Source organism: Pleurodeles waltl, chromosome 9, assembly GCF_031143425.1.
Source record: "Pleurodeles waltl isolate 20211129_DDA chromosome 9, aPleWal1.hap1.20221129, whole genome shotgun sequence".
In the NCBI taxonomy this organism is placed as follows: Eukaryota; Metazoa; Chordata; class Amphibia; order Caudata; family Salamandridae; genus Pleurodeles; species Pleurodeles waltl.
The window spans coordinates 604,415,343-604,430,676 of record NC_090448.1 but is presented as its reverse complement, the minus strand read 5'-3'; positions in this window follow the sequence as shown (position 1 = coordinate 604,430,676).

Here is a 15,334-nt window from a genome sequence, read left to right as displayed (position 1 = left end):
AAGTCGCAAGGTTTTGCGCATTGAACTGTATATCGTTCAAAGACAAGTGGGAACTAATGCCTGAAGAAGAAAATAATTGTGCAAGTTTTGCTTTAAAAGTAATTGACACAATGGAAGAATTGAAAACATTAATAGACAATGTAGATGAGGAAGAGAAACGACTTTGGGTCAGATTAAAGTGCATTCAAAGAGCTGATGAGATTTGGGTTTCTGAGGATGGTCAGATGGTATTGCCAAATAGTTTGTGGACCCAGATGGTCAGGTATTATCATGGCCAAACACATATTAGAAGAGATGCCATGGCTAGACTGTTTAAAGTTGATTGGTTTCATCCGAAATTCAGAGAAGCAGCAGAGGCAGTATGTTATCGATGTGCAATCTGTCAGCAACTAAATGTGGGAAATGGAACAGTGGTGAATGTGAGCCACATTGGAAGAGCAGGAGGCCCATTCAGCAGAATGCAGTTGGATTTAATTGAGATGCCTGCATGTGATAGATTGAAGTATGTGTTGGTGATTGTGTGTGTGTTTAGTCATTAGATTGAAGCATACCCCACACGGAGAAATGACAGTCTCACAGTAGCAAAGCTGTTGCTTAGAGAGTTAATATCACGGTTCAGATTTCCGATCTCTTTAGAATCAGATAGAGGAACTCACTTCAATAACGAAGTGATCAAACTTTTATGTGCAGCATTTAACATTGAGCATAAGTTGCATTGCAGCTATCGCCCTGAAGCATCAGGACTAGTAGAACAAATGAATGGTACACTGAAGTCAAGAATTGTCAATATGTGTGCCGCAACCAATCTAAAATGGCCAGAGGCCTTACCTTTGGTATTGATGCCTATGCGAAATATTCCTGACAGGAAAACAGGGCTATCGCCCATGAGATACTCATGGGCAGAGCAATGAGACTGCCAGCAATTCCAGCCAATGCACTTGTAAATATTACAGATGATACGGTTTTGGGCTACTGCAAGGGTCTGGCTGATGTGGTTCATTCTTTCTCTCAGCAGGCGCAGGCTGTTACACCGCAACACCCATCCATGACCCAGGTCACAATCTGTCGTCATCAAAAAGCAAGTTTGAAAGACTTGTTTAGAACCGTGTTGGAAAGGTCCATATCAGGTGGTGCTAACAACTATGACAGCTGTAAAGTGTGCAGGACTGCCTAACTGGATACATGCAATCCATACAAAGAGAGTGGTGAGTACACAAGAGCATGAAGAAATGTTGTTGAGAGCACCAACAACAGCGAAGCAAGTGACTTTAAATGAGTCAGAAGAAGAACAAGCTGATCCTGAGGTTGATCCTGAGCTTGTGGAAGATGGATCAATCATGTCTGTAAGAGATAAAAGTGAAGAATTTCAGAAGGGTGATCAAGAGTCTAACTCAATGGATACAGCAGGAGAACCGAGCACAGCAGGGGTTCTCCCAGAAGCAGACGGTACTGAAGGGCAAGCAGAGCAAGTGCCAGATCAAGAGGGGGAAAAAGTTGAGACGGATCAAAGTCAAAGTGGTCCGACTCCTCCAGAACCCGTTGCAGGTCCATCAAGAGAAAACAACATAGAAAGAGAAAAAGAGAAGAGTCCAATTCTGAGGAGAATATTGACTGAAGGAACAAGAAAAGGAGACAATTTGCCTGAGTCGCGAATTGGGAAAAAGAAGGAGTTGGTCATAAATGAACCGACAGAGGAAGAAGTGGACACTACAAGAAAGGAGGAGTTGAGTGGAGGAGAATTAAGTGGAGAGCGAAGGTTGAAAAGAAAGAGGGTAGCAAGTTGAAGATAACGCAGGTCCTAAGTGGGCATATGCAGCAACAAGTGAATGGTAAAACGAGTTTATGTCTTTTTGTTTTGATAGAGAAGTTCCGAATCGGTACTTTGATTCAACCTGAAAGCAATCGATGAACTGAGTTGTTGAGCTGATCTAGATAATTCTGAAAAGAGACTGCAAAATAAAAAACTGAAAAGACGTTAATAACCTGATGAGACAATTGAGAACCCGGATGTGAGAAGCTGCTAATCGATTTTTGACAAAGGAGAGAAAAGGGTTCCTATGTGTGAACCTGAACTGTAAGAAATAAATAATTTTCTTTATTTTTGATTTTTCTGTTGCACCTTATCTAAGAGTTGATTCTACTTCCTGATTCTTTACATATCATGGCTGAGTTAAATAACCACATTAGAGATATTAGATATTGTAGGTATTTGAGTGTTGGAGTGGCAATTATGTGTGGAATAATGTTTATAATAATGTTTGTGGGAATGTCTGTTCATGAAATGAAGGAGGCTACTATTGCCTCTGTTCCTGAGACTACTACACTAACAGCTTTAGAGAGGTTTAAGTTAGATGAAAAATACCCTCATGGCTATAGTAATGCACAAAGAGAGCTTTCTTCTAATGTATTCTATCAGTTGTTGAGTGAGTACGTTGAGACAATGGATGCAAGGCATTGTCTTGTATGTACGCAAATTCCTTCCTCTGTGGAAGAAGGGGTTACGTACCACACCCTGCCACTAATTTACGGCATAACTTGCAGTTTTCTACTAACCAGATTCTATAACCAAGAGTATATTCAATATTTTTATTCTATCTATTATCTTGTGTTTTTCTTTGTTCCTATTATTAGCTATTTGAGTAAAGTAGCTAAAGATCATTAAATAGTATTAGTTAGAGGATTCTTTGAGTCAACACTAACTATTGGGCCTGCTTATGCACAAGAAATAATCTAACCTGCTTACTAACTCCTTTAGAAAAGAGCTTTATAGGGCATACTGATGATAGAAGGAAGGCATTAAAGGAGAAGCTAGAGAAAGGATTGGAAAAAAGGACTTATAAGAATGATTATGCTAACACTGCTTTTGAGACGCAAGGGAAAGCTTTAGACTGATTACATGTAGGGAAGCTTTGTATATATAGGCCAAAATCATGTACTGACACTTTATTTGTGGGAACAAGTGAATGTAGGCATGTGTTTTTGTTTCAAAGTAAATGGACTTTTGTGCTGAATGGTCAGAATCCTGCGATTCCTGGGATCTACTATATTTGTGGATTTAATGCTTATTACCGTCTCCCTAAAGGATGGTATGGGGCATGCTATTTGGGGATAGTTTTCACTAAAATTTATCAGATAGGTGATTTAAAGAAATTTCCAAAAGTGACTGAATTACAACATAAGCAACAGAAGAGGGAAACCTCTTCTGTAATCGTGGTGGATATTTGTGGTGCAGTAATTCCTTCTGGGGAGTTATTTTGAATGCAATTAACATACAAAAGTTGCCTACTGTTGGGGATAACATGCAGACAAACTTTACAGGGTCAGTACTCCTGTTACATACTGAATTGGCTGCGGATAGAGTTATGACGCTTCAAAATAGGCTTGCTTTAGACATACTTTTAGCGAAAGATGGCAGAGTCTGTAAAATGATTAGTGCTAGGCATTGTTGTTTGTTTATACCCGATAATGATAAGGAGATAAGAGACTTACTTACTAATTTAACTAATTCAAACAAGGATTTGAAAGAACTGAAGGAACCATGAGTTTGGGAAAAGGTCGGAAATGGATTTGCTTCTGTGGGAAATTGGTTTGGTCAAATTTGGAATGGGGTATTATGCTAAATTGTACAGGGAATAAGCATTGTGATTGTTTCTATATTAGGATTATGGGGTACATGCAAATTGTGGCAAAAGATAAAATTAAGGAAGTTCGAGAATGATCAGAGGAGGGAAGAACAGCCTAGGAGAAGAATCTGCAGAGAAAATTTGACAAGTCAAGGAACATCTGAAACACAAATTAATGATAAAAGGTGTGATGACATATTTGGTCATCAGAGGAGGGACGATTGATGCAGATATACTAATTGAGATTTTTTTAATGATTTATATGTTATTACTAATGAGAAAATGCAAAGAGAGATTAATCATAAAAAATAATGTGCACGTTTGAAAAATGTGCCCTCAGTGTATGATCACCATGTGTACTAAAATAATTGAAAATGTGCAAAATAATGAAAAAATATGAGAACAATGTAGTAATATGTCATAATGAGATGCATAACCTCTGTTTTGTATTACTAAGTTAGCTGAACTAAAGGCCTAGTTCCACTAGGCCTTGCACACTCTGAACATGGAGACTGCAATCTTGACCCGTTCGCAGTTAAAGTTACTTAGATAGAATTTTCTGCAATGTACCGCCGGACAGGGGATGATGGATACAATTTGATACAATTATGTGTAGAGCAGGCTAAATGTAGTTTACAAGGACTTGAACAATAGAGGCACTGACTGAAGAGCCATATGCAACAATTTTGGTACCAGAAGAGCCGGAAGATGAGGGCATCGCATGAAGAACCAATCCGCTTCTTGTGACTTGGAACATATGAAAATTAGTAGATTTGGTAAACAAAAACTATAGGTTAAAGTCATATCTGCTGACTGACTGACCAATTAGCAATTAGGGGGATGGATTGGGAGAACCTAATAAAAAGTCACGACAAAGGGCGAGAAATCAAAACTGCAGGGAGAAAATGTATGATGTCAGGGGACGCTGTCCGAGGTGCTGATATTGGGTTCATACTCTTTGAGTCTGATCTGTAGCTGACTGATTGATTACCTGAAGATGCAGACTGACTTGTTGCTGATCCATCCTGGATAAGTAGCTATGAAAATGTGACTGACGATTTTATGCTTTTTCTTCTAGGCACCAACTGCGCTGTTTTATAAAGATTCTCACTTAGGTAGACATTTTCCAAATTGATGTTTTCTCTAAATTCTTCTTTGCATGAATACCCCCATGCTAGTGCTAATCTTGGTTAGGTAGGCTGTTAGGGGTGACGTCGAAAGTGACAAATGACTGACAAACTTAATTGTTGAATTGCATCATTAATGCTAGTATTCATAGCTTATGGTATTGCATTGTCGCATATGTTTTCTTTAAAAAATAATGTCTTTCTATTAATGAATTAATAAAGGATTGATTTGAAAAAAGATTGAACTAACGGATGATCTAGAATTGTAATCAATACAGAATAAAAATTGTTAAACCCTTCCTGAGTAGTGGTTATTCTTGAATATTATGGTTTATAGCTGTTTTCCAAAGAATGTTTCTTGATTTTTGATGTTAGCTACCATTTTAGTGTTCACTGCGTGACTAGGATGCTCCATGCAATTCAATAGGTTCATCGACCTATACGCGTCCCCTTGTAAGTTTACTTACTAAGGACCAGGCGCTCTAGCACAGGCAACACAGTGACTTACATTTGGTTCCCGCAACAACGTGGTAGATTTTAATCTTGACCCAGCAGCAGTAGCAAAGGTAGGACTTACACGATCAGGTTCATAGAGACAGGAAATTAGAAATCTGAAATAAAGGAGAGTTTTGTGTTTACAACCCCCCCAATATGCCAACTTAGGTGTGGTGGGTTAGCTGCCACAGTTGCGCCGGTGGGATTGGCTCAGCAGTAAAACTGGATGGAGTTCTGCTGCCAACCACTTTTGCCTATTGCACCATCAATGCAGAGGGAGAAGCATGGCAGTGGTGGTGGTTCATCGGCGGTCTTTCGTCTATGGACCACAAACATGTAAATAGAGTAGGCAGCAGACAGGAAATCCGATTGTAAATGGAAAGCGGGACCTTTATTGCCAAAATTTAAATCAGGCCTTAAGTTTGTTATGAAAAAAGCCCCTGACCTACGCAGCTCAGGATTTACCTTTACTCTTGTTTTTGCTGCTGTTAGCCTTGTTATTCAGCTCTGTTTAAAGCTTGTGTTCCTCTTTTTCATCCTTGGGCTTCTTCCTGCATGGTGCTTGGTTCTGTGGCTATCAGGTGGGCTGGTAAGAACGTTACCCATTCCCATTCAGTCATATTTCTATGGTTCAAACTGCATGATCCACACTTATTCTGATTGACTCTCTGCCAGATTTTGCAGGGTTCTTACTCTTACTTTTACTGCATACTAGGGAGGCCCAGAACTTATCATAACAGTTCTTTTGATGGTCTAGAGTTACATTTGAGGCTTTTTCCTACCTAGTTTTACTTCTAAAATTAACTCACTATCCTGTGGACTTGTTGTCAGTTGTCGCTGATGTTTGTTTATCTGTTTTTTTATGTATTTCACTTGCGGTGAAAACCTTTCTGGTTCTTGTACTTCCTGGGAGTAGCGGGAAATACAATACTTTGGGGGAAATTTGCTACTCTCTAGTCTGTAAATCACAAAAGCAACAAGAAATTCACAGTGCAGTCTGGCCGGGACTGTCTGATCAGGAATTTCTCCAGGATTACTCACCTATTGTTGACCCAACTCTTCATCTTGACTTTGGAACAGGTTGAGATTGAAGTCCCCAGTTACTTTGATATCTGAGACCTTGTATTCTATTCTTAAGTCCCTTGTGATCTGACTTAGTTGTTCCACCATTAACCATTTTCTTTTACACTGGAATTAATGTAAATGTATTTGTTGTAGTTTATAGTCCGTGGCCAAACCTTCGATGCTTACTGTCAGGATCCCTAGTTCGGTTATCAAATGCTATAGGGGCAGTGGCAAATTTAAGCTGCTGCTTTCATAGATGGTGACACCACCCCTGGTTCTGATTTTTAACCTTTAGTGTTAGGCTTGTTATTTCTATGTATCCAATCAGCGCCACTCAGGTCTGCCCCCATATTTTGTGCAACATAATTTTGGGAAATTGTTGCCCGTAACTTTCTACACCATGATTATTGACATTTTGCATTTTGATTCAACCCCCCCCCACAACAGATTGCACTGACAATTTTTTAATCATTCATCGTGGTGGATGAATGTCCACTGTTCAGTGGCATTCAGTTGCTTCCGAGCTTAGGCCCAAATTTAAGAAACGTTCAGTGCATTATATGCAGTGTCAGTTTTCTTGCGCCCTTCAGCACCCCTCTAATGCCACCATGTGTACTGCGTATTAAAAATACGGCGCACAATGGTGCAGGTTAGGGACAATAGCGTCAACATTTTTTATGCTATTGAAGTAACATTGAAGGATTAGCAACAAATATGTTGGCGCGAATCCTTAAAGGTACATATGGGCCCATTATAAATAATGGTATGCTCCCTTTTAATGCCTGCTCTGTGCAGGCGTTAAAAATAGCTGCTAAATGGCGCAGTGGAATCTCACAGATTCAACTGCATAATTTTTGCGGTCCCCCTAATGGGGGAACGTCCCCCTTCTATACATTATGCCTGGTGCAGGCATATTGTGGCGCAGGGGGTTACAAAGTGGTGCAGTGCATGCATTGCATCACTTTGTAAATCTCGTGCTGCGAATTTGGGCTTGTTGAGCCACATTAGTGCCATAACAAATTATGCTAATGTGGTGCAAAGTGGCACTACACCCTCTTAAATTTGGGCCTTAATAGGGAGGGCAGCTGCAAGCTAGCTACAGTCAATTTGGTCCTTACGAGGTTGCAGTGATTTATGCTGACTTGACTAGATGACTGACCTCAATGATAATTTTGGACTAGGTTTGCTGCTCCTTAATTATGCTGATGTTGGCCAAAGGGCAGTTATTAAGATTGATGTTGGTGTGACAAATCCCAGCAGAAACGGATTCAATCTGGATAGCGGGCAGGGTAGAAATTTCCATCAAAATAGGTGATTTAGGGCCAGATGTAGCAAAGGTTTTTCCCTATTCTCTGTCTATGGGAAAAAGTGTTAGTACATATGGCCCTTATTTACCCCAATTTCTTAACAAGGCTTTTCTTGAGTAATTAAGATTAGCAAGTTGTTGTCTAGTGAAGGTTACTACTGCAGGATCAGTTGTTTGAGTTCCGCACAGTAAGGCAAACTCAATGGATGTTATATCTTCCCTATTTAACTTGCCTAGAAATGGAAGCCTTGCAATTAGTTGCAGGATATTACCACAATTTAATACAACTTGTTTACTCCTGGATAGTTATTCCTGGCACAATAATAGCTCATTTGCATCCTGTACATAAGGAGAGCTGCTCAAATGTAAATCCCTTGGGTGCCTCTAGGCACGAGTAGTAGGGTTGAATTTGCGGGCTGCCGGAAGACAGGCAAGTGCCTTCAGTCCTATGATATTGAGGTGAGTTCCCTCGAGCAGTAAGAGCGCCGCTCGAATTTAAATCCCTGGACACCTCCAGGCGTAAGTAGCAGTGCAGGATATGTGGGCTGCCTCAAGGCAGGCTGGTACCTGCCGTCCTGTGATATTTCAGTTGCTTCTCTCGAGCAGCGGTAGCGCTGCTCGAAATTAAATACCCCAGGCACCTCCAAATGCAAGTAGCACTGCGGGATATGTGGGCTGCCTCTAGTAGCTGGTGCCTCCAGTTCTGAGATGTTACAGTGGCTTCACTCAAGGAAGTCATTAGTTGCCCTCACATCCAGAAGCTCTAGAAGATTCTGCTCAACTATCGAACTTCTGCTGCATTGTCTAGCAGAGCCGCTGCCCACATCTTGTTCTTCACTGTTGTTCTTAATATGTGTAGCATGTTTAGCCAAAATTGCAGCGACGTTTTTCTTTTTGATTTGGGGATTTTGATGTGGAAAATCTTTTCCTTTTTCATTAAAATGCACGAAGGGTGTTGTGACTCCTTTTTCTGTTTCACGCACTCGTTTTGGTGGAGTGACCGCCCTCCTCTCTCACTTCCTTTGTCGGTGAGTTCTGAAAGGAACAAGATGGGTGAGTATACTTGTACTGATGTCTGTCAGGAGTTTTTAAAGTTTCACAATTTCTAAGATTTTATCTTTTTATTGAGGTCTCCGAATAAGGAGATTCTCTTCTCTGTTTTGGTTTATCCTTATTATTCTTCTGCTTATCCCAGTGTTTCTTAGAACCCTCTTGTGCTTGCTTGGTATTATCCTTCCTTGATTTAAATTATAGTTGTGGTTTACGTGGTCTACCTCCACAATTATCCCAACCTACACTAGTATAAGTCTCGGAAATTATTTCTGCCTGGGAGTTCTTTTCCTCACTCATTGCAATGACACTTAAGCCTGATCCAAAGTCTGACAAGTTTTCTTAGGATTCTCAACAGTGAAAGAGAAAACACATCTGCTCACCACATTAAATGACAGTGTAACTCATCTGGTCACACATTAACGGATTCATTATGAACACGGCGGGATTCCCCGCCGTGTTCATGCTGGCGGTCTAAACATAGACCACCAGCACCCTTGAGGCCCTGCTGGCCATATAAGCAACATTCCACTGGACCGGTGGGTGGAATGCTGGGTCAGGACATTGCCAACGGCACCACACGGAGCCGTCGTCAATGCCGCGGTGCGCCTGCACCTGTCTTGCAGATCACTGCCCGTAAATCGGGCAGTGACCTGCGTGACGGGGCTGTCTACGGGGGCCCCTGCACTGCCCATGCCAAGCGCATGGGCAGTGCAGGGCCCCCCAGGGGGGCACCGGAGCACCCTCTTCCACCAGCCTTTCCCTAACAGGGAAAACCGTCAGGGAAAGGCTGGAGGAAAAAGGGTTCTCTATCCGGAGGGTGGCGCTGCGCTGTCGGATCGAGAAATCTGCCATCGTCAGGCTGCTTGTCGGCAGAAGCCTGGCATTTGCGGAGGGCCGCCTGTGGCAGTCTTCCCTTGTTGATTATATGGCGGTCCAGACCGCCATGCCGGTGGCAGTAATTTCCGCCGCCGCCAGCATGGCGGTATGGACCACCATGTTCATAATGAGGCCCTAAATCTCAGAGATGAACTTAAAGTTTATATAAGGATTTATTACAAACTCAGAGTCAAACTTATAGAAATAAGTCTAAAAAACAATCTATATATGTAGAGAATCACCAAAGGAGAACTAAAGTGTTGTACAATGTTAAATTTCACCAATATATAAAAGACCAATATCTTAATGGCTACAGTGCAGTAAATAAGAAAAATGATGCTTTGAATTCAAGCTCAGATTTTCCTGCCCAATTGTTGAATCTCTGTTCCTAACCATTCTAGTAAACCAAGGATAAGTTTAAAGAAAAGTGTCAGCATTTCAGAAAATTAGTAGAAATTCTTGTCAAGAGAGATGTGTGTAGCATAAAGTCACTTAGTCTAGCAAACAGGAAGAGGTCTGCACCTCTAGACAAGGAACAAAGGGAATTTGCATCTTGGACTAACTAAACAACACTTTAATCAACCTCTGAAACTTTCAGTAGCTGACCTCACAGCCAAGGAAATTTTCACTAATAGGGCACCATTGTGAATTATAATTAAATAGTCTTCATTCTCTCTGGAACACATCTGTACAATCTTATATAACTCTCATGCTCAGGAATCCAAAAGTGAAGTTGTTCTTATCGCTCCTTGTTACTGCTTTTTAGACCTGGCATCCTTGGTGTGGTCTCCCCTAACTTTTTGCCTCTGCTGCCCAGGTTGTTGCTGTGTGCTGGACTCTGTTTTGCTGTTTTTGGTACTCTGGGCCCTTTATCACTGCTGACCAGTACTAAAGTACAAGTGTTCCCTATGTGAAATTGTATGTGTAATTGTCTTTTCCGTGATTGGCATATTTCATTTACTAGTAAGTCCCTAGTAAAGAGCACTAGAGGTTCCCAGGGCCTGTAAATCAAATGCTACTAGTGGGCCTGCAACACTGATTGTGCCACCCACATGAGTAGCCCTGTAAACATGGTTCAGACCCTCCACTGCAGTGTCTGTGGGTGCAGTTTTAAAACTGCCAGTTCAACCTGGCATGTGTACCCACTTGCCAGCCCTAAACCTTCCCTTTTTATACATGTAATGCTCCCTTAAGGTAGGCCCTAGGTAGCCCCGGGACAGGGTGCAGTGTATGCTAAAGGTAGGACATGCACTTGTGTGTTTTAACATGTCCTAACAGTGACATACTTCCAAATTTGGTTTTCACTGTTGCAAGACCTAACTCTCTCATAGGTTAGCATTAAGTGTCCCCTTGAGAGCAGATAGAAATGTGGAGTTTGGGGTGTCTGAATTCACCCCTTAAAATACATCTTTTAGAGAAGTTGTTTTTTAGATTGTCAGTTTGAAAATGCCACTTTTATAAAGTAGGCATTTTCTTGCCTGGGTCAGACTGACAGTTGGGCTGTTGGTGAATCTCCTTTAGAGAGTGACACAAAGGGAGCTGGGGTGTAGCCTCCATATCCTGACGAGCTATCTGGGCTAGAGTGCAGAGAGGAATGGTCACTTACACCTGAAAGGGCTGTGCCTGCCCTCAAACAATTCAGCCTCCAACCCCCAGGTGTGTGTCTGGAGCCAGGCCTGGGCAAGGCAGGATCCGGTAAACAACTGAGAATTTTCTTTGAAGTTGGGCAACTTCAAAGGCAGAAAGGGATATAAGTATTGGACCCAAAAGCCCAAACTTTAGATTCCTCCAAGATTTGCTTCTGGAACCAAGAGAAACCTCCACCAAGGAGAAGAGCTGAGAACTGAGGAGAAGTGCTACCCCTGCCAATGAATGTACTTTTTTGAGCTATCCTGCAGTTGCTGCTTCTGCCTGTGAAAGGAGACGAAGGCTGGACTTGGTGGTATATTCCTGCTTGAGAATAATCTCTAAGGGATTGGACTGAGCTTGTCCCCTGTTCTGAAGTCTTAGTGCCATCAAAGACTTCATCTGACAGCACCTGAACTCTCTGCTGAGACTCTGAGAACTTTGGGAATACCCATCAATCTCCACACCAGGGGGTGGAAAACTGGCTAGTGTTGTTGGGTAAGGCCAGTGATAGACTGGCCAGAGCCAATCCATTCTTTTTCCAACATTGTATAATTTCTCAAATATTTCTATGGTGTCTAGCATGCCTTCTGGTCCCCCCTCCAAAACCCACTTGAGCATGTAGATTCAGGATTTACCCCTGAATCTGCCTACCCAGATTGCCAGAAAGACACGACCTATTTTGTTGGTGAAGCATTATCCCATGCCAGGAGGAAAGGGCGGGGTGGCCCTCCCCCATGATTATCTTCCATGATGGTCCAGTGGAGTGAGTTCCTGCTCAGGGTTTGCCCTCCCCTGATGATTCCTGAGCAGTAATTTACTAGACAGCAATATCATTGAGAAGGGGAGAATCTCCCATTTTCAACAATACTGCACCCACTAAGAATTACCAATGCTCTGGGCCTTAGGTGGGACCCAGAGCACAGATCAAATAGGGAACAGCTGGGCCTTTAGGCTCCCACTGCTTTCACCTTCCTGTTCAGTAATGGCAACGTGCATTGCATGCTGTGCACTACCAAACACAAAAAGAAACTGTTTCTGCAACCTATTCCATCAGGTGAAGCCTCAAAAGGGAATGCCTCTGGTGTGATCAACAAAGGTATTACCCGCCCTTTGTGCAAGGATGTTGCCTCCACTTCCTTGTCTGCACTGGATGGAGGGAGGAAGACACAGAGGTCATGTCCTCCCTGCTGAAAGGATTAAAACCCTTATGTGGAAAAAGAAAAACACCCTAAGTATAGTGCCCTCACAGCACCCCAGACAAGCAAGCAGTCACACACTTCTAAAATCAGCCTGAGTCTTCTTTCAAATAAACAGTTACACACTACCAGAAGCATGATAAATAGCACTCTCACACTTCTCACACACAAGTAGTTGCACACCACCAACAGCACTCGTACATCCCTTGTGGATTAGTATTTACTTGGTAGCAAACAAACCCTTACACCTCTTACAGACTAGAAGCAAAGCCAATAGGTTCTGTCGTCAACTGAAAATGCCTCCACACTGAGTAATTATTTTTTGTGCTAATATACGAAGGTGAGTGGCTGATTGCAAGAATGAGTCAGAGTGAGACAGAATAGAGTCATCAGTGCAAGGATGACTGACTGAGTGAATGGATGTGAAATCATTGGCTACACATTAGTTTGATGCGTTTTAAGGCTTGAAGACAGTTATTCAATCAGGATGTGCTGACATTTTCTTTTCGGTGTCCGAGTTGGTACAATACTACTGAACATGTTTAAAAACTTTGGAGTAAGGACGACAAGTGAATGCTATCGTATTTCTATAAATTCCTAATTCGAGCAGCCCCTGGCCCAGACGTGATGGGAACCAGAGCTAGAACGCATTTTCCGTGAGAAAGAGCAGATAGACATACTTTTAATGGAACCCACACCTCTGCATTTAGCGAGCCTGCTAAAAACATTGCTAAAATGAAACACTGCTAAAATGTGCGCACTATTGGCACTGTGCCCAGGACCGTATGGCAAAATGGAAGGCAGCTACCTCAGGTAAATGCTGACAAAATTGCCACCCTCACCCACATTTTGTGGGTATGTACAAAACTCCAGAGGTATTGGGAAGAAATGATCTCTGATAAAAATCAGATTTTTGACAAAGATATTCCACTATTTCCCATCTACACTCTCCTACAGATCCTAAATGCGAAACTTAAACCTACCCTCTTCGCGTGGCAGGGCCATCACTCTAGCCATCAGCCCTGCCAGGCAAGTCATAGTGGCCAAATGGAGCCATAGGTCCTTCTGGCAGAAGCAGCCTAGTTGCAACAGCTGTGGGATTTACTTGGCATGGAAAAAATCACGGCAACATTAGAAAACAAAGAAAGCATTTTTGACAAGGTGTGCAGCCACTGAATAACAATTTTTATTCACAAACTCGAGCTAATACGCAGGACTAGATTGATCCCTTCCTATTATGGCAATCGTACGTTTTTTCAACATAGTCCTAAGGGATCGAACTGTGATTAACAGGAACACTCATAGGGCATATTTCAGAAAAGTGGTGTAGCACACGGTGCAGAGCCACTTTTCTTGTGCCCTTTAGTGACCCCCTACCGCCACCATGTGGGCGCTGTATTTAAAATACGGCAGGCCATGGCACAGGGTAGGGGGCAATAGCATATTTTTTTTACACTATTGAAGTACTCTGCAGGAGTAGCCCCAACATGTTGGCGCTACCCCTGCAGAGAACATAGGGTTCCATTGTATTCAATGGCATGCCCACTTTTAATGCCTGCTCTGTGCAGGTGTTAAAAGTGCCGAAAAAAATGAGGCGAGGAAATCTGTTAGATTTCCTCGTGCTATTTTTTCGGCCCCCGCAATGGAGGAATGCCCCCTTTGTATACATTATGCCTTGTGCAAGCATAATGTAGCGCAAAGGGTTACAAAGTGGCGCAATGCATGCATTGCGCCCCTTTGTAAATATGGTTCAGCGTTTTTGGCCTTCTAACTCCACGTTAGCGTCAACAAATTACACTAATGTGGCTTTATAATGGTTCTAGGGCCTCTTAAATATGCCCCATATTTTTTTGTAACTGTTGGTCTGGGTTAAGGAAGGTTTACATTTTCCAAGCTATTACATTTCAGCCTCTCCTCCCTCCCTCCTAGCCTACCCTTTTCCCCTCCCCTTCAATTCCTCTCTCCCACCTTGCTCTGGATATAGATGGGTGTATGTTTTTACAAAAAATACAAACGTGCTCCTTTCTTTTTCAATAAACAGATCTGAACCATTAACGTTTTGGAATGTAGTTATCAACTTAGCACAACTCAGAGGGGGAAGGAGACAGCATTACAATAAAGGAGTCAAGTGGATTTGTTTTTGTAAGGAGCACCAGAGTCCTACATGGCAGACAATTGCAGCCTTATTTACATTTTCGCCTAAAGAGCCATGCCAAGGTTCTCAGAGAAGTGACACAATAATGCTAAACAACGTTTGCTGACTGCAGCCAGACGAGCCCAGACAGAAGCAAACGTTTTGCTTCAATAAGCAAAGAGGCTCAGTTTCTATAGCCCTGGAGAGCCGGTGTGCTCTACAAACCTGATGGGCTAGCCACCATGATCAGAGGGCTGGCAGAATGGTAAATAACTTGGGATGAGGTTAAAATCGTGAATTGATCGTTTGCAGCGAGTCAGCAGGTGATGTATATCATGCAGCAGCTGGTTACATAGTACATAAATTGCTGACTGCAGACAGTTTTCTTATCCCTGAATCAAATTTGGAAGGAATATGCTGTGACAGCCTGCAGAAAATAATTACAACTATCTTCGGGTTTCCATCCAAGCAGCAGATGACGCTGCAGATAAAACTAATGCTTTGCTTTTTGTGATAGAGTCTGCATGTGATGGAAAACACATTCCGAAACAGAAATGAAAAAGGAGGAACACGTTTTGCTTTATAAATATGTGATGTAAACCAATTGCAGTGCAAATTGCGTTTTGTGCTCTCATCAGTGTATCATTCACGGCTCCATTGTTTACACAGACTGCGTATTTATCAATAATGGATTGAGGAACATTAAGGGGCATATTTATACTCTGTTTGCGCCGGATTTGCGTCGTTTTTTTTTACGCAAATCCGACGCAAAACTAACTCCATATTTATACTTTGGCGTTAGACGTGTCGAGCGCCAAAGATCTTGGAGT